This window comes from Equus caballus, chromosome 29 (genome assembly GCF_041296265.1).
Source record: "Equus caballus isolate H_3958 breed thoroughbred chromosome 29, TB-T2T, whole genome shotgun sequence".
In the NCBI taxonomy this organism is placed as follows: domain Eukaryota; kingdom Metazoa; phylum Chordata; class Mammalia; order Perissodactyla; family Equidae; genus Equus; species Equus caballus.
Window position 1 is genome coordinate 5,391,080 of NC_091712.1, and position 22,193 is coordinate 5,413,272.

The window sequence follows — 22,193 nt, forward strand, 5'->3', positions numbered from 1 at the left end:
ACCTGTTGCGCATGCCGGAACCACCTCTCAGACGTGCCGGAAGCACGTGCCGGACACGCCGGAATCACCTACCGGACAGACCAGAACCACCTGCCGAGCACGCCGGAGCCACCTGTTCGACTCTCTGGAACCACCTGCCGGACAGGCCAATATCAACTGCTGGCTATGCCAGAACCACCTGTGGGACGGTCCGGAATCACCTGCCAGCCATGGCGGAACCACCTCTCAGACGTACCCGAACCACCTGCCGGAGAAGCTGGAAACACCTCCTGGACAGTCTGGAACCACCTGCCGGCCAAGCCTGAACCACCTGCCAAGCACAACGGAACAACCTGCCAGACACGCCAAAATCACCTGCGTGTTATGCCAGAACCACTTGGAGGACTCTCTGGGATGACCTGCCGGGCATGCCGGAACCACCTCTCAGACGTGCCAGAACCATGTGGCGGACAGTCCGGAATCACCTGTTGGGCATGCGCAACCACCTCTGAGACGTACCAGAACCACATGCCGTGCAGGCTGGAACCACCTACCGGACAGACCGGAATCACCTTTCGGGCATGCCGGAACCACCTGTCAGATGTGCCAGAAACACGTGCCGGAGACGCCGGAAGCACCTGCCAAGCACGTTGGAACCACCTGCTCAACTCGCCTGAACCACCTGCCGGACATGCCAAAATCACCTGCCGACTATGCCAGAACCACTTGGCGAACACTCTGGAATCACTTGCCGGGCATGCAGGAACCACCTCTCAGATATGCCAGAACCCCGTGCCAATGACCCCGGAAGCACCAGCCGAGCACGCCGGAACCACCTGCTCGACTCGCCAGAACCAACTGCCGATCACGCAAAAATCACCTGCCGGCTACGCCACAACCAGTTGGTGAACACTTTGGAATCACCTGACAGGCTTGCTGGAACCACCTGCCGGTCATGACAAAATCACCTGCCGACTACGCCAGAACCCCTTGGCGGACACTGCGGAAACACCTGTAGGGCCGGCCGGAACCACATCTCAGACGTGCCAGAAACGTGTTCATGAGATGCTGGAACCACACCCCGAACAGACGGATGCCACCTGCCAGAACCGCCTGAACCACCTGCTGAGCACGCCGGAACCACCTGTTCGACTGACGGGTACAACCTCCCTGACACGCCAAAATCACCTGCTGGGTATGCCAGAACCACTTGGCGGACACTCCGGAATCATCTGCCGGACATGCCGGAACCAGCTCTCAGACACACCAGAACCACGTGCCGGAGACGCCGGAAGCACCTGCCGAGCATGCCGGAGCCACCTGCTCGACTCGCCAGAAACACCTGCCGGACACGCCAAAAGCACCTGCCGGGTACGCCAGAAGCACCTGGCAGACACGCCGAAATCACCTGTCGCGCATGCCGGAACCACCTCTCAGATGTGCCGGAAGCACGTGCCGGACACGCCGGAATCACCTACCGGACAGACCGGAACCACCTGCCGAGCACGCCGGGGCCACCTGTTCGACTCGCTGGAAGCACCTGCCGGACAGGCCAATATCAACTGCTGGCTATGCCAGAACCACCTGGGGGACGGTCCGGAATCACCTGCCAGCCATGGCGGAACCACCTCTCAGACGTACCAGAACCACCTGCCGGAGAAGCTGGAAACACCTCCTGGACAGTCTGGAACCACCTGCCGGCCAAGCCTGAACCACCTGCCAAGCACAACGGAACAACCTGCCAGACACGCCAAAATCACCTGCGTGTTATGCCAGAACCACTTGGAGGACTCTCTGGGATGACCTGCCGGGCATGCCGGAACCACCTCTCAGACGTGCCAGAACCATTTGGCGGACAGTCCGGAATCACCTGTTGGGCATGCGCAACCACCTCTGAGACGTACCAGAACCACATGCCGTGCAGGCTGGAACCACCTACCGGACAGACCGGAATCACCTTTCGGGCATGCCGGAACCACCTGTCAGATGTGCCAGAGACACGTGCCGGAGACGCCGGAAGCCCCTGCCAAGCACGTTGGAACCACCTGCTCAACTCGCCTGAACCACCTGCCGGACATGCCAAAATCACCTGCCGACTATGCCAGAACCACTTGGCGAACACTCCGGAATCACTTGCCGGGCATGCAGGAACCACCTCTCAGACATGCCAGAACCCCGTGCCAATGACCCCGGAAGCACCAGCCGAGCACGCCGGAACCACCTGCTCAACTCGCCAGAACCACCTGCCGATCACGCAAAAATCACCTTCCGGCTACGCCACAACCAGTTGGTGAAAACATTGGAATCACCTGCCAGGCTTGCTGGAACCACCTGCCAGTCATGCCAAAATCACCTGCCAACTACGCCAGAACCGCTTGGCGGACACTGCGGAAACACCTGTCATCCCAGCTGGAACCAATCTCAGACGTGCCAGAAACGTGTTCATGAGATGCCGGAACCACACCCCAAACAGACAGATACCACCTGCCAGAACCGCCTGAACCACCTGCGGAGCACGCCGGAACCACCTGCTCGACTCACCGGTACCACCTCCCTGACACGCCAAAATCACCTGCTGGGTATGCCAGAACCACTTGGCGGACACTCCGGAATCATCTGCCGGACATGCCGGAACCAGCTCTCAGACACACCAGAACCAAGTGCCGGAGACGCCGGAAGCACCTGCCGAGCATGCCGGAGCCACCTGCTCGACTCGCCAGAAACACCTGCCGGACACGCCAAAATCACCTGCCGGGTATGCCAGAACCACCTGGCGGACACTACGGAATCACCTACCGCGCATGCCGCAACCACCTCTCAGATGTGCCGGAAGCACGTGCCAGACACGCCGGAAACACCTACCGGACAGACCGGAACCACCTGCCAAGAACGCCGGAGCCACCTGTTCGACTCGCTGGAACCACCTGCCGGACAGGCCAATATCAACTGCTGGCTATGCCAGAACCACCTGGGGGACAGTCCGGGATCACCTGCCAGCCATGGCGGAACCACCTCTCAGACGTACCAGAACCACCTGCTGGAGAAGCTGGAAACACGTCCTGGACAGACTGGAACCATGTGACGGCCATGCCTGAACCACCTGCCGAGCACGGCGGAACCACCTGCTGGACACGCCAAAATCACCTGCGGGCTACGCCAGAACCACTTGGACGACTCTCCGAAATGACCTGCCGGGCATGTTGGAACCACCTCTCAGACGTGCCAGAAGCACGTGGCGGACAGTCCGGAATCACCTGTTGGGCATACGCAACCACCTCTGACACGTACCAGAACCACGTGCCGTGCACACCGGAACCACCTACCGGACAGACCGGAATCAACTTTTGGGCATGCCGGAACCACCAGTCAGATGTGCCAGAAACACGTGCCGGAGACGCCGGAAGCACCTGCCGAGCACGTCGCAACCACCTGCTCAACTCGCCTGAACCACCTGCCGGACACGCCAAAATCACCTGCCCGCTACACCAGCACCACTTCGGGGACAAGCCGGAATCACGTGAGGGGCATGCCGGCACAGCCTCTCAGACTGAACCTCGTGCCGGACACCACAGAACCACCTGCCGGACAGACCGGAACCACCTGCCGGACACGCCGGAACCACCGGCTCGACCCGCCGGAACGACCGCTGGACATGCAAAATCACCTGCCGGCCACGCCGGAAACACTTGGCGAACACTCCGGAATCACCTGCCGGGCATGCCGGAACCACCTCTCAGATATGCCAGAACCACGTGCCAATGACCCGGGAAGCACCTGCCGAGCACGCCGGAACCACCTGCTCGACTCGCCAGAACCACCTGCCGGAGACGCAGAAATCACCTGCCGGCTACGCCACAACCAGTTGGGGAACACTTCGGAATCCCCTGCCGGGCTTGCTGGAACCACCTGCCGGTCATGCCAAAATCACCTGCCAACTACGCCAGTACCACTTGGCGGACACTGTGGAAACACCAGTCGGGCCGGCCGGAACCACATCTCAGACGTGCCAGAACCATGTGCATGAGATGCTGGAACCACACCCCGAACAGACGGAAAACACCTGCCAGACCCGTCTGAACATCCTGCCGAGCACGCCGGAGCCACCTGCTCGACTCGCCGGAACCACCTACCTGACATGCCAAAATCACCAGCCGGGTATGCCAGAATCACTTGGCAGACACTCCGGAATCATCTGCCGGACATGCCGGAACCAGCTCTCAGACACACCAGAACCACGTGCCAGAGACGCCGGAAGCATCCGCCGAGGATGCCGGAGCCACCTGCTCGACCCGCCAGAAACACCTGCCGGACACACCAAAATCACCTGCCGGGTACGCCAGAACCACATGGCGGACACTCCGAAAACACCTGTCGTGCATGCCGGAACCACCTCTCAGACGTGCCGGAAGCACGTGCCGGACACGCCGGAATCACCTACCGGACAGACCGGAACCACTTGCCGAGCACGCCGGAGCCACCTGTTCGACTCGCTGGAACCACCTGCCGGACAGGCCAATATCAACTGCTGGCTATGCCAGAACCACCTGGGGGACGGTCCGGAATCGCCGGCCAGCCACGGCGGAACCACCTCTCAGACGTACCACAACCACCTGCCGGAGAAGCTGGAAACACGTCCTGGACAGTCTGGAACCACCTGCCGGCCAAGCCTGAACCACCTGCCAAGCACAACGGAACAACCTGCCAGACACGCCAAAATCACCTGCGTGTTGTGCCAGGACCACTTGGAGGACTCTCTGGGATGACCTGCCGGACATGCCGGAACCACCTCTCAGACGTGCCAGAACCATGTGGCGGACAGTCCGGAATCACCTGTTGGGCATGCGCAACCACCTCTGAGACGTACCAGAACCGCATGCCGTGCAGGCTGGAACCACCTACCGGACAGACCGGAATCACCTTTCGGGCATGCCGGAACCACCTGTCAGATGTGCCAGAAACACGTGCCGGAGACGCCGGAAGCACCTGCAAAGCACGTTGGAACCACCTGCTCAATTCGCCTGAACCACCTGCCGGACATGCCAAAATCACCTGCCGACTATGCCAGAACCACTTGGCGAACACTCCGGAATCACTTGCCGGGCATGCAGGAACCACCTCTCAGACATGCCAGAACCCCGTGCCAATGACCCCGGAAGCACCAGCCGAGCACGCCGGAACCACGTGCTCGACTCGCCAGAACCACCTGCCGATCACGCAAAAATCACCTGCTGGCTACGCCACAACCAGTTGGTGAACACTTTGGAATCACCTGCCAGGCTTGCTGGAACCACCTGCCAGTCATGCCAAAATCACCTGCCAACTACGCCAGAACCGCTTGGCGGACACTGCGGAAACACCTGTCGGGCCGGCTGGAAACACATCTCAGACGTGCCAGAAACGTGTTCATGAGATGCCGGAACCACACCCCAAACAGACGGATACCACCTGCCAGAACCGCCTGAACCACCTGCTGAGCACGCCGGAACCACCTGCTCGACTCACCGGTACCACCTCCCTGACACGCCAAAATCACCTGCTGGGTATGCCAGAACCACTTGGCGGACACTCCGGAATCATCTGCCGGACATGCCGGAACCAGCTCTCAGACACACCAGAACCAAGTGCCAGAGACGCCGGAAGCACCTGCCGAGCATGCCGGAGCCACCTGCTCGACTCGCCAGAAACACCTGCCGGACACGCCAAAATCACCTGCCGGGTATGCCAGAACCACCTGGCGGACACTAGGGAATCACCTGCCGCGCATGCCGGAACCACCTCTCAGACGTTCCGGAAGCACGTGCCAGACACGCCGGAATCACCTACCAGACAGACCGGAACCACCTGCCAAGAACGCCGGAGCCACCTGTTCGACTCCCTGGAACCACCTGCCGGACAGGCCAATATCAACTGCTGGCTATGCCAGAACCACCTGGGGGACAGTCCGGGATCACCTGCCAGCCATGGCGGAACCACCTCTCAGACGTACCAGAACCACCTGCCGGAGAAGCTGGAAACAAGTCCTGGACAGACTGGAACCACGTGACGGCCATGCCTGAACCACCTGCCGAGCACGGCGGAACCACCTGCCGGACACGCCAAAATCACCTGCGGGCTACGCCAGAACCACTTGGACGACTCTCCGAAATGACCTGCCGGGCATGTTGGAACCACCTCTCAGACGTGCCAGAAGCACGTGGCGGACAGTCCGGAATCACCTGTTGGGCATACGCAACCACCTCTGACACGTACCAGAACCACGTGCCGTGCACGCCGGAACCACCTACCGGACAGACCGGAATCAACTTTTGGGCATGCCGGAACCACCAGTCAGATGTGCCAGAAACACGTGCCGGAGACGCCGGAAGCACCTGCCGAGCACGTCGCAACCACCTGCTCAACTCGCCTGAACCACCTGCCGGACACGCCAAAATCACCTGCCCGCTACACCAGCACCACTTCGGGGACAAGCCGGAATCACGTGAGGGGCATGCCGGCACAGCCTCTCAGACTGAACCTCGTGCCGGACACCACAGAACCACCTGCCGGACAGACCGGAACCACCTGCCGGACACGCCGGAACCACCGGCTCGACCCGCCGGAACGACCGCTGGACATGCAAAATCACCTGCCGGCCACGCCGGAAACACTTGCCGAACACTCCGGAATCACCTGCCGGGCATGCCGGAACCACCTCTCAGATATGCCAGAACCACGTGCCAATGACCCCGGAAGCACCTGCTGAGCACGCCGGAACCACCTGCTCGACTCGCCAGAACCACCTGCCGGACACGCAAAAATCACCTGCCGGCTACGCCACAACCAGTTGGGGAACACTTCGGAATCACCTGCCGGGCTTGCTGGAACCACCTGCCGGTCATGCCAAAATCACCTGCCAACTACGCCAGTACCACTTGGCGGACACTGTGGAAACACCTGTCGGGCCGGCCGGAACCACATCTCAGACGTGCCAGAACCATGTGCATGAGATGCTGGAACCACACCCCGAACAGACGGAAAACACCTGCCAGACCCGTCTGAACAACCTGCCGAGCACGCCGGAGCCACCTGCTCGACTCGCCGGAACCACCTACCTGACATGCCAAAATCACCAGCCGGGTATTCCAGAACCTCTTGGCGGACACTCCGGAATCATCTGCCGGACATGCCGGAACCAGCTCTCAGACACACCAGAACCACGTGCCGGAGACGCCGGAAGCACCTGCCGAGCATGCCGGAGCCACCTGCTCGACTCGCCAGAAACTCCTGCCGGACACGCCACAACCAGTTGGGGAACACTTCGGAATCACCTGCCGGGATTTCTGGAACCACCTGCCGGTCATGGAAAATCACCTGCCAACTACGCCAGTACCACTTGGCGGACACTGTGGAAACACCTGTCGGGCCGGCCGGACCCACATCTCAGTTGTGCCAGAACCATGTGCATGAGATGCTGGATCCACACCCCGAACAGACGGAAAACACCTGCCAGACCCGTCTGAACAACCTGCCGAGCACGCCGGAGCCACCTGCTCGACTCGCCGGAACCACCTACCTGACATGCCAAAATCACCAGCCGGGTATTCCAGAACCTCTTGGCGGACACTCCGGAATCATCTGCCGGACATGCCGGAACCAGCTCTCAGACACACCAGAACCACGTGCCGGAGACACCGGAAGCACCTGCCGAGCATGCCGGAGCCACCTGCTCGACTCGCCAGAGACACCTGCCGGACACGCCAAAATCACCTGCTGGGTACGCCAGAACCACCTGGCGGACACTCCGAAATCACCTGTCGCGCATGCCGGAACCACCTCTCATATGTGCCGGAAGCACGTGCCGGACACGCCGGAATCACCTACCGGACAGACTGGAACCACCTGCCGAGCACGCCGGAGCCACCTGTTCGACTCGCTGGAACCACCTGCCGGACAGGCCAATATCAACTGCTGGCTATGCCAGAACCACCTGGGGGACGGTCCGGAATCGCCTGCCAGCCATGGCGGAACCACCTCTCAGACGTACCAGAACCACCTGCCGGAGAAGCTGGAAACACGTCCTGGACAGTCTGGAACCACCTGCCGGCAAAGCCTGCACCACCTGCCAAGCACAACGGAACAACCTGCCAGACACGCCAAAATCACCTGCGTGTTATGCCAGAACCACTTGGAGGACTCTCTGGGATGACCTGCCGGGCATGCCGGAACCACCTCTCAGACGTGCCAGAACCATGTGGCGGACAGTCCGGAATCACCTGTTGGGCATGCGCAACCACCTCTGAGACGTACCAGAACCACATGCCGTGCAGGCTGGAACCACCTACCGGACAGACCGGAATCACCTTTCGGGCATGCCGGAACCACCTGTCAGATGTGCCAGAAACACGTGCCGGAGACGCCGGAAGCACCTGCCAAGCACGTTGGAACCACCTGCTCAACTCGCCTGAACCACCTGCCGGACATGCCAAAATCACCTGCCGACTATGCCAGAACCACTTGGCGAACACTCCGGAATCACTTGCCGGGCATGCAGGAACCACCTCTCAGACATGCCAGAACCCCGTGCCAATGACCCCGGAAGCACCAGCCGAGCACACCGGAACCACCTGCTCGACTCGCCAGAACCACCTGCCGATCACGCAAAAGTTACCTGCCGGCTACGCCACAACCAGTTGGTGAACACTTTGGAATCACCTGCCAGGCTTGCTGGAACCACCTGCCAGTCATGCCAAAATCACCTGCCAACTACGCCAGAACCGCATGGCGGACACTGCGGAATCACCTGTCGGGCCGGCTGGAACCACATCTCAGACGTGCCAGAAACGTGTTCATGAGATGCTGGAACCACACCGCGAACAGACGGATACCACCTGCCAGAACCGCCTGAACCACCTGCTGAGCACGCCGGAACCACCTGCTCGACTCACCTGTACAACCTCCCTGACACGCCAAAATCACCTGCTGGGTATGCCAGAACCACTTGGCGGACACTCCGGAATCATCTGCAGGACATGCCGGAACCAGCTCTCAGACACACCAGAACCAAGTGCCGGAGACGCCGGAAGCACCTGCCGAGCATGCCGGAGCCACCTGCTCGACTCGCCAGAAACACCTGCCGGACACGCCAAAATCACCTGCCGGGTATGCCAGAACCACCTGGCGGACACTACGGAATCACCTGCCGCGCATGCCGGAACCACCTCTCAGACGTGCCGGAAGCACGTGCCAGACATGCCGGAAACACCTACCGGACAGACCGGAACCACCTGCCAAGAACGCCGGAGCCACCTGTTCGACTCCCTGGAACCACCTGCCGGACAGGCCAATATCAACTGCTGGCTATGCCAGAACCACCTGGGGGACAGTCCGGGATCACCTGCCAGCCATGGCGGAACCACCTCTCAGACGTACCAGAACCACCTGCCGGAGAAGCTGGAAACACGTCCTGGACAGGCTGGAACCACGTGACGGCCATGCCTGAACCACCTGCCGAGCACGGCGGAACCACCTGCCGGACACGCCAAAATCACCTGCGGGCTACGCCAGAACCACTTGGACGACTCTCCGAAATGACCTGCCGGGCATGTTGGAACCACCTCTCAGACGTGCCAGAAGCACGTGGCGGACAGTCCGGAATCACCTGTTGGGCATACGCAACCACCTCTGACACGTACCAGAACCACGTGCCGTGCACGCCGGAACCACCTACCGGACAGACCGGAATCAGCTTTTGGGCATGCCGGAACCACCAGTCAGATGTGCCAGAAACACGTGCCGGAGACGCCGGAAGCACCTGCCGAGCACGTCGCAACCACCTGCTCAACTCGCCTGAACCACCTGCCGGACACGCCAAAATCACCTGCCCGCTACACCAGCACCACTTCGGGGACAAGCCGGAATCACGTGAGGGGCATGCCGGCACAGCCTCTCAGACTGAACCTCGTGCCGGACACCACAGAACAACCTGCCGGACAGACCGGAACCACCTGCCGGACATGCCAAAATCATCTGCCGACTATGCCAGAACCACTTGGCGAACACTCCGGAATCACTTGCCGGGCATGCAGGAACCACCTCTCAGACATGCCAGAACCCCGTGCCAATGACCCCGGAAGCACCAGCCGAGCACGCCGGAACCACCTGCTCGACTCGCCAGAACCATCTGCCGATCACGCAAAAATCACCTGCCGGCTACGCCACAACCAGTTGGTGAACACTTTGGAATCACCTGCCAGGCTTGCTGGAACCACCTGCCAGTCATGCCAAAATCACCTGCCAACTACGCCAGAACCGCTTGGCGGACACTGTGGAAACACCTGTCGGGCCGGGTGGAACCACATCTCAGACGTGCCAGAAACGTGTTCATGAGATGCTGGAACCACACCCCGAACAGACGGATACCACCTGCCAGAACCGCCTGAACCACCTGCTGAGCACGCCGGAACCACCTGCTCGACTCACCGGTACCACCTCCCTGACACGCCAAAATCACCTGCTGGGTATGCCACAACCACTTGGCGGACACTCCGGAATCATCTGCCGGACATGCCGGAACCAGCTCTCAGACACACCAGAACCAAGTGCCGGAGACGCCGGAAGCACCTGCCGAGCATGCCGGAGCCACCTGCTCGACTCGCCAGAAACACCTGCCGGACACGCCAAAATCACCTGCCGGGTACGCCAGAACCACCTGGCGGACACTACGGAATCACCTGCCGCGCATGCCGGAACCACCTCTCAGACGTGCCGGAAGCACGTGCCAGACACGCCGGAAACACCTACCGGACAAACAGGAACCACCTGCCAAGAACGCTGGAGCCACCTGCTCGACTCGCTGGAACCACCTGCCGGACAGGCCAATATCAACTGCTGGCTATGCCAGAACCACCTGGGGGACAGTCCGGGATCACCTGCCAGCCATGGCGGAACCACCTCTCAGACGTACCAGAACCACCTGCCGGAGAAGCTGGAAACACGTCCTGGACAGACTGGAACCACGTGACGGCCATGCCTGAAACACCTGCCGAGCACGGCGGAACCATCTGCCGGACACGCCAAAATCACCTGCGGGCTACGCCAGAACCACTTGGACGACTCTCCGAAATGACCTGCCGGGCATGTTGCAACACCTCTCAGACGTGCCAGAAGCACGTGGCGGACAGTCCGGAATCACCTGTTGGGCATACGCAACCACCTCTGACACGTACCAGAACCACGTGCCGTGCACGCCGGAACCACCTACCGGACAGACCGGAATCAACTTTTGGGCATGCCGGAACCACCAGTCAGATGTGCCAGAAACACGTGCCGGAGACGCCGGAAGCACCTGCCGAGCACGTCGCAAACACCTGCTCAACTCGCCTGAACCACCTGCCGGACACGCCAAAATCACCTGCCCGCTACACCAGCACCACTTCGGGGACAAGCCAGAATCACGTGAGGGGCATGCCGGCACAGCCTCTCAGACTGAACCTCGTGCCGGACACCACAGAACCACCTGCCGGACAGACCGGAACCACCTGCCGGACACGCCGCAACCACCGGCTAGACCCGCCGGAACGACCGCTGGACATGCAAAATCACCTGCCGGCTACGCCGGAAACACTTGGCGAACACTCCGGAATCATCTGCCGGACATGCCGGAACCAGCTCTCAGACACACCAGAACCACGTGCCGGAGATGCCGGAAGCACCTGCCGAGCATGCCGGAGCCACCTGCTCGACTCGCCAGAACCACCTGCCGGACACGCAGAAATCACCTGCCGGCTACGCCATAACCAGTTGGGGAACACTTCGGAATCCCCTGCCGGGCTTGCTGGAACCACCTGCCGGTCATGCCAAAATCACCTGCCAACTACGCCAGTACCACTTGGCGGACACTGTGGAAACACCAGTCGGGCCGGCCGGAACCACATCTCAGACGTGCCAGAACCATGTGCATGAGATGCTGGAACCACACCCCGAACAGACGGAAAACACCTGCCAGACCCGTCTGAACAACCTGCCGAGCACGCCGGAGCCACCTGCTCGACTCGCCGGAACCACCTACCTGACATGCCAAAATCACCAGCCGGGTATGCCAGAATCACTTGGCAGACACTCCGGAATCATCTGCCGGACATGCCGGAACCAGCTCTCAGACACACCAGAACCACGTGCCAGAGACGCCGGAAGCATCCGCCGAGGATGCCGGAGCCACCTGCTCGACCCGCCAGAAACACCTGCCGGACACGCCAAAATCACCTGCCGGGTACGCCAGAACCACCTGGCGGACACTCCGAAATCACCTGTCGCGCATGCCGGAACCACCTCTCAGACGTGCCGGAAGCACGTGCCGGACACACCGGAATCACCTACCGGACAGACCGGAACCACCTGCCGAGCACGCCGGAGCCACCTGTTCGACTCGCTGGAACCACCTGCCGGACAGGCCAATATCAACTGCTGGCTATGCCAGAACCACCTGGGGGACGGTCCGGAATCGCCTGCCAGCCATGGCGGAACCACCTCTCAGACGTACCACAACCACCTGCCGGAGAAGCTGGAAACACGTCCTGGACAGTCTGGAACCACCTGCCGGCCAAGCCTGAACCACCTGCCAAGCACAACGGAACAACCTGCCAGACACGCCAAAATCACCTGCGTGTTATGCCAGAACCACTTGGAGGACTCTGTGGGATGACCTGCCGGGCATGCCGGAACCACCTCTCAGACGTGCCAGAACCATGTGGCGGACAGTCCGGAATCACCTGTTGGGCATGCGCAACCACCTCTGAGACGGACCAGAACCACATGCCGTGCAGGCTGGAACCACCTTCCGGACAGACTGGAATCACCTTTCGGGCATGCCGGAACCACCTGTCAGATGTGCCAGAAACACGTGCCGGAGACGCCGGAAGCAACTGCCAAGCACGTTGGAACCACCTGCTCAACTCGCCTGAACCACCTGCCGGACATGCCAAAATCACCTGCCGACTATGCCAGAACCACTTGGCGAACACTCCGGAATCACTTGCCGGGCATGCAGGAACCACCTCTCAGACATGCCAGAACCCCGTGCCAATGACCCCGGAAGCACCAGCCGAGCACGCCGGAACCACCTGCTCGACTCGCCAGAACCACCTGCCGATCACGCAAAAGTCACCTGCCGGTACGCCACAACCAGTTGGTGAACACTTTGGAATCACCTGCCAGGCTTGCTGGAACCACCTGCCAGTCATGCCAAAATCACCTGCCAACTACGCCAGAACCGCTTGGCGTACACTGCGGAAACACCTGTCGGGCCGGCTGGAACCACATCTCAGACGTGCCAGAAACGTGTTCATGAGATGTTGGAACCACACCGCGAACAGACGGATACCACCTGCCAGAACCCCCTGAACCACCTGCTGAGCACGCCGGAACCACCTGCTCGACTCACCGGTACCACCTCCCTGACACGCCAAGATCACCTGCTGGGTATGCCTGAACCACTTGGCGGACACTCCGGAATCATCTGCCGGAAATGCCGGAACCAGCTCTCAGACACACCAGAACCAAGTGCCGGAGACGCCGGAAGCACCTGCCGAGCATGCCGGAGCCACCTGCTCGACTCGCCAGAAACACCTGCCGGACACGCCAAAATCACCTGCCGGGTATGCCAGAACCACCTGGCGGACACTACGGAATCACCTGCAGCGCATGCCGCAACCACCTCTCAGACGTGCCGGAAGCACGTGCCAGACACGCCGGAAACACCTACCGGACAGACCGGAACCACCTGCCAAGAACGCCGGAGCCACCTGTTCGACTCGCTGGAACCACCTGCCGGACAGGCCAATATCAACTGCTGGCTATGCCAGAACCACCTGGGGGACAGTCCGGGATCACCTGCCAGCCATGGCGGAACCACCTCTCAGACGTACCAGAACCACCTGCCGGAGAAGCTGGAAACACGTCCTGGACAGTCTGGAACCACCTGCCGGCCAAGCCTGAACCACCTGCCAAGCACAACGGAACAACCTGCCAGACACGCCAAAATCACCTGCGGGCCACACCAGAACCACTTGGACGACTCTCCGAAATGACCTGCCGGGCATGTTGGAACACCTCTCAGACGTGCCAGAAGCACGTGGCGGACAGTCCGGAATCACCTGTTGGGCATACGCAACCACCTCTGACACGTGCCAGAACCACGTGCCGTGCACGCCGGAACCACCTACCGGACAGACCGGAATCAACTTTTGGGCATGCCGGAAGCACCAGTCAGATGTGCCAGAAACACGTGCCGGAGACGCCGGAAGCACCTGCCGAGCACGCCGGAACCCCCTGCTCGACTCGCCAGAACCACCTGACGATCACGCAAAAATCACCTGCCGGCTACGCCACAACCAGTTGGTGAACACTTTGGAATCACCTGCCAGGCTTGCTGGAACCACCTGCCAGTCATGCCAAAATCACCTGCCAACTACGCCAGAACCGCTTGGCGGACACTGCGGAAACACCTGTCGGGCCGGCTGGAAACACATCTCAGACGTGTCAGAAACGTGTTCATGAGATGCTGGAACCACACCCCGAACAGACGGATACCACCTGCCAGAACCGCCTGAACCACCTGCTGAGCACGCCGGAACCACCTGCTCGACTCACCGGTACCACCTCCCTGACACGCCAAAATCATCTGCTGGGTATGCCAGAACCACTTGGCGGACACTCCGGAATCATCTGCTGGACATGCCGGAACCAGCTCTCAGACACACCAGAACAAGTGCCGGAGACGCCGGAAGCACCTGCCGAGCATGCCGGAGCCACCTGCTCGACTCGCCAGAAACACCTGCCGGACACGCCAAAATCACCTGCCGGGTATGCCAGAACCACCTGGGGGACACTACGGAATCACCTGCCGCACATGCCGGAACCACCTCTAAGACGTGCTGGAAGCACGTGCCAGACACGCCGGAAACACCTACCGGACAGACCGGAACCACCTGCCAAGAACGCCGGAGCCACCTGTTCGACTCGCTGGAACCACCTGCCGGACAGGCCAATATCAACTGCTGGCTATGCCAGAACCACCTGGGGGACGGTCCGGAATCGCCGGCCAGCCACGGCGGAACCACCTCTCAGACGTACCACAACCACCTGCCGGAGAAGCTGGAAACACGTCCTGGACAGTCTGGAACCACCTGCCGGCCAAGCCTGAACCACCTGCCAAGCACAACGGAACAACCTGCCAGACACGCCAAAATCACCTGCGTGTTGTGCCAGGACCACTTGGAGGACTCTCTGGGATGACCTGCCGGGCATGCCGGAACCACCTCTCAGACGTGCCAGAACCATGTGGCGGACAGTCCGGAATCACCTGTTGGGCATGCGCAACCACCTCTGAGACGTACCAGAACCACATGCTGTGCCGGCTGGAACCACCTACCGGACAGACCGGAATCACCTTTCGGGCATGCCGGAACCACCTGTCAGATGTGCCAGAAACACGTGCCGGAGACGCCGGAAGCACCTGCCAAGCACGTTGGAACCACCTGCTGAATTCGCCTGAACCACCTGCCGGACATGCCAAAATCACCTGCCGACTATGCCAGAACCACTTGGCGAACACTCCGGAATCACTTGCCGGGCATGCAGGAACCACCTCTCAGACATGCCAGAACCCCGTGCCAATGAGCCCGGAAGCACCAGCCGAGCACGCCGGAACCACCTGCTCGACTCGCCAGAACCACCTGCCAATCACGCAAAAATCACCTGCCGGCTACGCCACAACCAGTTGGTGAACACTTTGGAATCACCTGCCAGGCTTGCTGGAACCACCTGCCAGTCATGCCAAAATCACCTGCCAACTACGCCAGAACCGCTTGGCGGACACTGCGGAAACACCTGTCGGGCCGGCTGGAACCACATCTCAGACGTGCCAGAAACGTGTTCATGAGATGCTGGAACCACACCCCGAACAGACGGATACCACCTGCCAGAACCGCCTGAACCACCTGCTGAGCACGCCGGAACCACCTGCTCGACTCACCGGTACCAACTCCCTGACACGCCAAAATCACCTGCTGGGTATGCCAGAACCACTTGGCGGACACTCCGGAATCATCTGCAGGACATGCCGGAACCAGCTCTCAGACACACCAGAACCAAGTGCCGGAGACGCCGGAAGCACCTGCCGAGCATGCCGGAGCCACCTGCTCGACTCGCCAGAAACACCTGCCGGACACGCCAAAATCACCTGCCGGGTATGCCAGAACCACCTGGCGGACACTACGGAATCACCTGCCGCGCATGCCGGAACCACCTCTCAGACATGCCGGAAGCACGTGCCAGACATGCCGGAAACACCTACCGGACAGACCGGAACCACCTGCCAAGAACGCCGGAGCCACCTGTTCGACTCCCTGGAACCACCTGCCGGACAGGCCAATATCAACTGCTGGCTATGCCAGAACCACCTGGGGGACAGTCCGGGATCACCTGCCAGCCATGGCGGAACCACCTCTCAGACGTACCAGAACCACCTGCCGGAGAAGCTGGAAACACGTCCTGGACAGACTGGAACCACGTGACGGCCATGCCTGAACCACCTGCCGAGCACGGCGGAACCACCTGCCGGACACGCCAAAATCACCTGCGGGCTACGCCAGAACCACTTGGACGACTCTCCGAAATGACCTGCCGGGCATGTTGGAACCACCTCTCAGACGTGCCAGAAGCACGTGGCGGACAGTCCGGAATCACCTGTTGGGCATACGCAACCACCTCTGACACGTACCAGAACCACGTGCCGTGCACGCCGGAACCACCTACCGGACAGACCGGAATCAGCTTTTGGGCATGCCGGAACCACCAGTCAGATGTGCCAGAAACACGTGCCGGAGACGCCGGAAGCACCTGCCGAGCACGTCGCAACCACCTGCTCAACTCGCCTGAACCACCTGCCGGACACGCCAAAATCACCTGCCCGCTACACCAGCACCACTTCGGGGACAAGCCGGAATCACGTGAGGGGCATGCCGGCACAGCCTCTCAGACTGAACCTCGTGCCGGACACCACAGAACCACCTGCCGGACAGACCGGAACCACCTGCCGGACATGCCAAAATCATCTGCCGACTATGCCAGAACCACTTGGCGAACACTCCGGAATCACTTGCCGGGCATGCAGGAACCACCTCTCAGACATGCCAGAACCCCGTGCCAATGACCCCGGAAGCACCTGCCGAGCACGCCGGAACCACCTGCTCGACTCGCCAGAACCATCTGCCGATCACGCAAAAATCACCTGCCGGCTACGCCACAACCAGTTGGTGAACACTTTGGAATCACCTGCCAGGCTTGCTGGAACCACCTGCCAGTCATGCCAAAATCACCTGCCAACTACGCCAGAACCGCTTGGCGGACACTGTGGAAACACCTGTCGGGCCGGGTGGAACCACATCTCAGACGTGCCAGAAACGTGTTCATGAGATGCTGGAACCACACCCCGAACAGACGGATACCACCTGCCAGAACCGCCTGAACCACCTGCTGAGCACGCCGGAACCACCTGCTCGACTCACCGGTACCACCTCCCTGACACGCCAAAATCACCTGCTGGGTATGCCACAACCACTTGGCGGACACTCCGGAATCATCTGCCGGAAATGCCGGAACCAGCTCTCAGACACACCAGAACCAAGTGCCGGAGACGCCGGAAGCACCTGCCGAGCATGCCGGAGCCACCTGCTCGACTCGCCAGAAACACCTGCCGGACACGCCAAAATCACCTGCCGGGTACGCCAGAACCACCTGGCGGACACTACGGAATCACCTGCCGCGCATTCCGGAACCACCTCTCAGACGTGCCGGAAGCACGTGCCAGACACGCCGGAAACACCTACCGGACAAACAGGAACCACCTGCCAAGAACGCTGGAGCCACCTGCTCGACTCGCTGGAACCACCTGCCGGACAGGCCAATATCAACTGCTGGCTATGCCAGAACCACCTGGGGGACAGTCCGGGATCACCTGCCAGCCATGGCGGAACCACCTCTCAGACGTACCAGAACCACCTGCCGGAGAAGCTGGAAACACGTCCTGGACAGACTGGAACCACGTGACGGCCATGCCTGAAACACCTGCCGAGCACGGCGGAACCATCTGCCGGACACGCCAAAATCACCTGCGGGCTACGCCAGAACCACTTGGACGACTCTCCGAAATGACCTGCCGGGCATGTTGCAACACCTCTCAGACGTGCCAGAAGCACGTGGCGGACAGTCCGGAATCACCTGTTGGGCATACGCAACCACCTCTGACACGTACCAGAACCACGTGCCGTGCACGCCGGAACCACCTACCGGACAGACCGGAATCAACTTTTGGGCATGCCGGAACCACCAGTCAGATGTGCCAGAAACACGTGCCGGAGACGCCGGAAGCACCTGCCGAGCACGTCGCAAACACCTGCTCAACTCGCCTGAACCACCTGCCGGACACGCCAAAATCACCTGCCCGCTACACCAGCACCACTTCGGGGACAAGCCAGAATCACGTGAGGGGCATGCCGGCACAGCCTCTCAGACTGAACCTCGTGCCGGACACCACAGAACCACCTGACGGACAGACCGGAACCACCTGCCGGACACGCCGCAACCACCGGCTAGACCCGCCGGAACGACCGCTGGACATGCAAAATCACCTGCCGGCTACGCCGGAAACACTTGGCGAACACTCCCGAATCATCTGCCGGACATGCCGGAACCAGCTCTCAGACACACCAGAACCACGTGCCGGAGATGCCGGAAGCACCTGCCGAGCATGCCGGAGCCACCTGCTCGACTCGCCAGAACCACCTGCCGGACACGCAGAAATCACCTGCCGGCTACGCCACAACCAGTTGGGGAACACTTCGGAATCCCCTGCCGGGCTTGCTGGAACCACCTGCCGGTCATGCGAAAATCACCTGCCAACTACGCCAGTACCACTTGGCGGACACTGTGGAAACACCAGTCGGGCCGGCCGGAACCACATCTCAGACGTGCCAGAACCATGTGCATGAGATGCTGGAACCACACCCCGAACAGACGGAAAACACCTGCCAGACCCGTCTGAACAACCTGCCGAGCACGCCGGAGCCACCTGCTCGACTCGCCGGAACCACCTACCTGACATGCCAAAATCACCAGCCGGGTATGCCAGAATCACTTGGCAGACACTCCGGAATCATCTGCCGGACATGCCGGAACCAGCTCTCAGACACACCAGAACCACGTGCCAGAGACGCCGGAAGCATCCGCCGAGGATGCCGGAGCCACCTGCTCGACCCGCCAGAAACACCTGCCGGACACGCCAAAATCACCTGCCGGGTACGCCAGAACCACCTGGCGGACACTCCGAAATCACCTGTCGCGCATGCCGGAACCACCTCTCAGACGTGCCGGAAGCACGTGCCGGACACACCGGAATCACCTACCGGACAGACCGGAACCACCTGCCGAGCACGCCGGAGCCACCTGTTCGACTCGCTGGAACCACCTGCCGGACAGGCCAATATCAACTGCTGGCTATGCCAGAACCACCTGGGGGACGGTCCGGAATCGCCTGCCAGCCATGGCGGAACCACCTCTCAGACGTACCACAACCACCTGCCGGAGAAGCTGGAAACACGTCCTGGACAGTCTGGAACCACCTGCCGGCCAAGCCTGAACCACCTGCCAAGCACAACGGAACAACCTGCCAGACACGCCAAAATCACCTGCGTGTTATGCCAGAACCACTTGGAGGACTCTGTGGGATGACCTGCCGGGCATGCCGGAACCACCTCTCAGACGTGCCAGAACCATGTGGCGGACAGTCCGGAATCACCTGTTGGGCATGCGCAACCACCTCTGAGACGTACCAGAACCACATGCCGTGCAGGCTGGAACCACCTTCCGGACAGACTGGAATCACCTTTCGGGCATGCCGGAACCACCTGTCAGATGTGCCAGAAACACGTGCCGGAGACGCCGGAAGCAACTGCCAAGCACGTTGGAACCACCTGCTCAACTCGCCTGAACCACCTGCCGGACATGCCAAAATCACCTGCCGACTATGCCAGAACCACTTGGCGAACACTCCGGAATCACTTGCCGGGCATGCAGGAACCACCTCTCAGACATGCCAGAACCCCGTGCCAATGAGCCCGGAAGCACCAGCCGAGCACGCCGGAACCACCTGCTCGACTCGCCAGAACCACCTGCCGATCACGCAAAAGTCACCTGCCGGTACGCCACAACCAGTTGGTGAACACTTTGGAATCACCTGCCAGGCTTGCTGGAACCACCTGCCAGTCATGCCAAAATCACCTGCCAACTACGCCAGAACCGCTTGGCGGACACTGCGGAAACACCTGTCGGGCCGGCTGGAACCACATCTCAGACGTGCCAGAAACGTGTTCATGAGATGTTGGAACCACACCGCGAACAGACGGATACCACCTGCCAGAACCCCCTGAACCACCTGCTGAGCACGCCGGAACCACCTGCTCGACTCACCGGTACCACCTCCCTGACACGCCAAAATCACCTGCTGGGTATGCCTGAACCACTTGGCGGACACTCCGGAATCATCTGCCGGAAATGCCGGAACCAGCTCTCAGACACACCAGAACCAAGTGCCGGAGACGCCGGAAGCACCTGCCGAGCATGCCGGAGCCACCTGCTCGACTCGCCAGAAACACCTGCCGGACACGCCAAAATCACCTGCCGGGTATGCCAGAACCACCTGGCGGACACTACGGAATCACCTGCAGCGCATGCCGCAACCACCTCTCAGACGTGCCGGAAGCACGTGCCAGACACGCCGGAAACACCTACCGGACAGACCGGAACCACCTGCCAAGAACGCCGGAGCCACCTGTTCGACTCGCTGGAACCACCTGCCGGACAGGCCAATATCAACTGCTGGCTATGCCAGAACCACCTGGGGGACAGTCCGGGATCACCTGCCAGCCATGGCGGAACCACCTCTCAGACGTACCAGAACCACCTGCCGGAGAAGCTGGAAACACGTCCTGGACAGTCTGGAACCACCTGCCGGCCAAGCCTGAACCACCTGCCAAGCACAACGGAACAACCTGCCAGACACGCCAAAATCACCTGCGGGCCACACCAGAACCACTTGGACGACTCTCCGAAATGACCTGCCGGGCATTTTGGAACACCTCTCAGACGTGCCAGAAGCACGTGGCGGACAGTCCGGAATCACCTGTTGGGCATACGCAACCACCTCTGACACGTGCCAGAACCACGTGCCGTGCACGCCGGAACAACCTACCGGACAGACCGGAATCAACTTTTGGGCATGCCGGAAGCACCAGTCAGATGTGCCAGAAACACGTGCCGGAGACGCCGGAAGCACCTGCCGAGCACGCCGGAACCCCCTGCTCGACTCGCCAGAACCACCTGACGATCACGCAAAAATCACCTGCCGGCTACGCCACAACCAGTTGGTGAACACTTTGGAATCACCTGCCAGGCTTGCTGGAACCACCTGCCAGTCATGCCAAAATCACCTGCCAACTACGCCAGAACCGCTTGGCGGACACTGCGGAAACACCTGTCGGGCCGGCTGGAAACACATCTCAGACGTGTCAGAAACGTGTTCATGAGATGCTGGAACCACACCCCGAACAGACGGATACCACCTGCCAGAACCGCCTGAACCACCTGCTGAGCACGCCGGAACCACCTGCTCGACTCACCGGTACCACCTCCCTGACACGCCAAAATCATCTGCTGGGTATGCCAGAACCACTTGGCGGACACTCCGGAATCATCTGCCGGACATGCCGGAACCAGCTCTCAGACACACCAGAACGAGTGCCGGAGACGCCGGAAGCACCTGCCGAGCATGCCGGAGCCACCTGCTTGACTCGCCAGAAACACCTGCCGGACACGCCAAAATCACCTGCCGGGTATGCCAGAACCACCTGGGGGACACTACGGAATCACCTGCCGCACATGCCGGAACCACCTCTAAGACGTGCTGGAAGCACGTGCCAGACACGCCGGAAACACCTACCGGACAGACCGGAACCACCTGCCAAGAACGCCGGAGCCACCTGTTCGACTCGCTGGAACCACCTGCCGGACAGGCCAATATCAACTGCTGGCTATGCCAGAACCACCTGGGGGACGGTCCGGAATCGCCGGCCAGCGACGGCGGAACCACCTCTCAGACGTACCACAACCACCTGCCGGAGAAG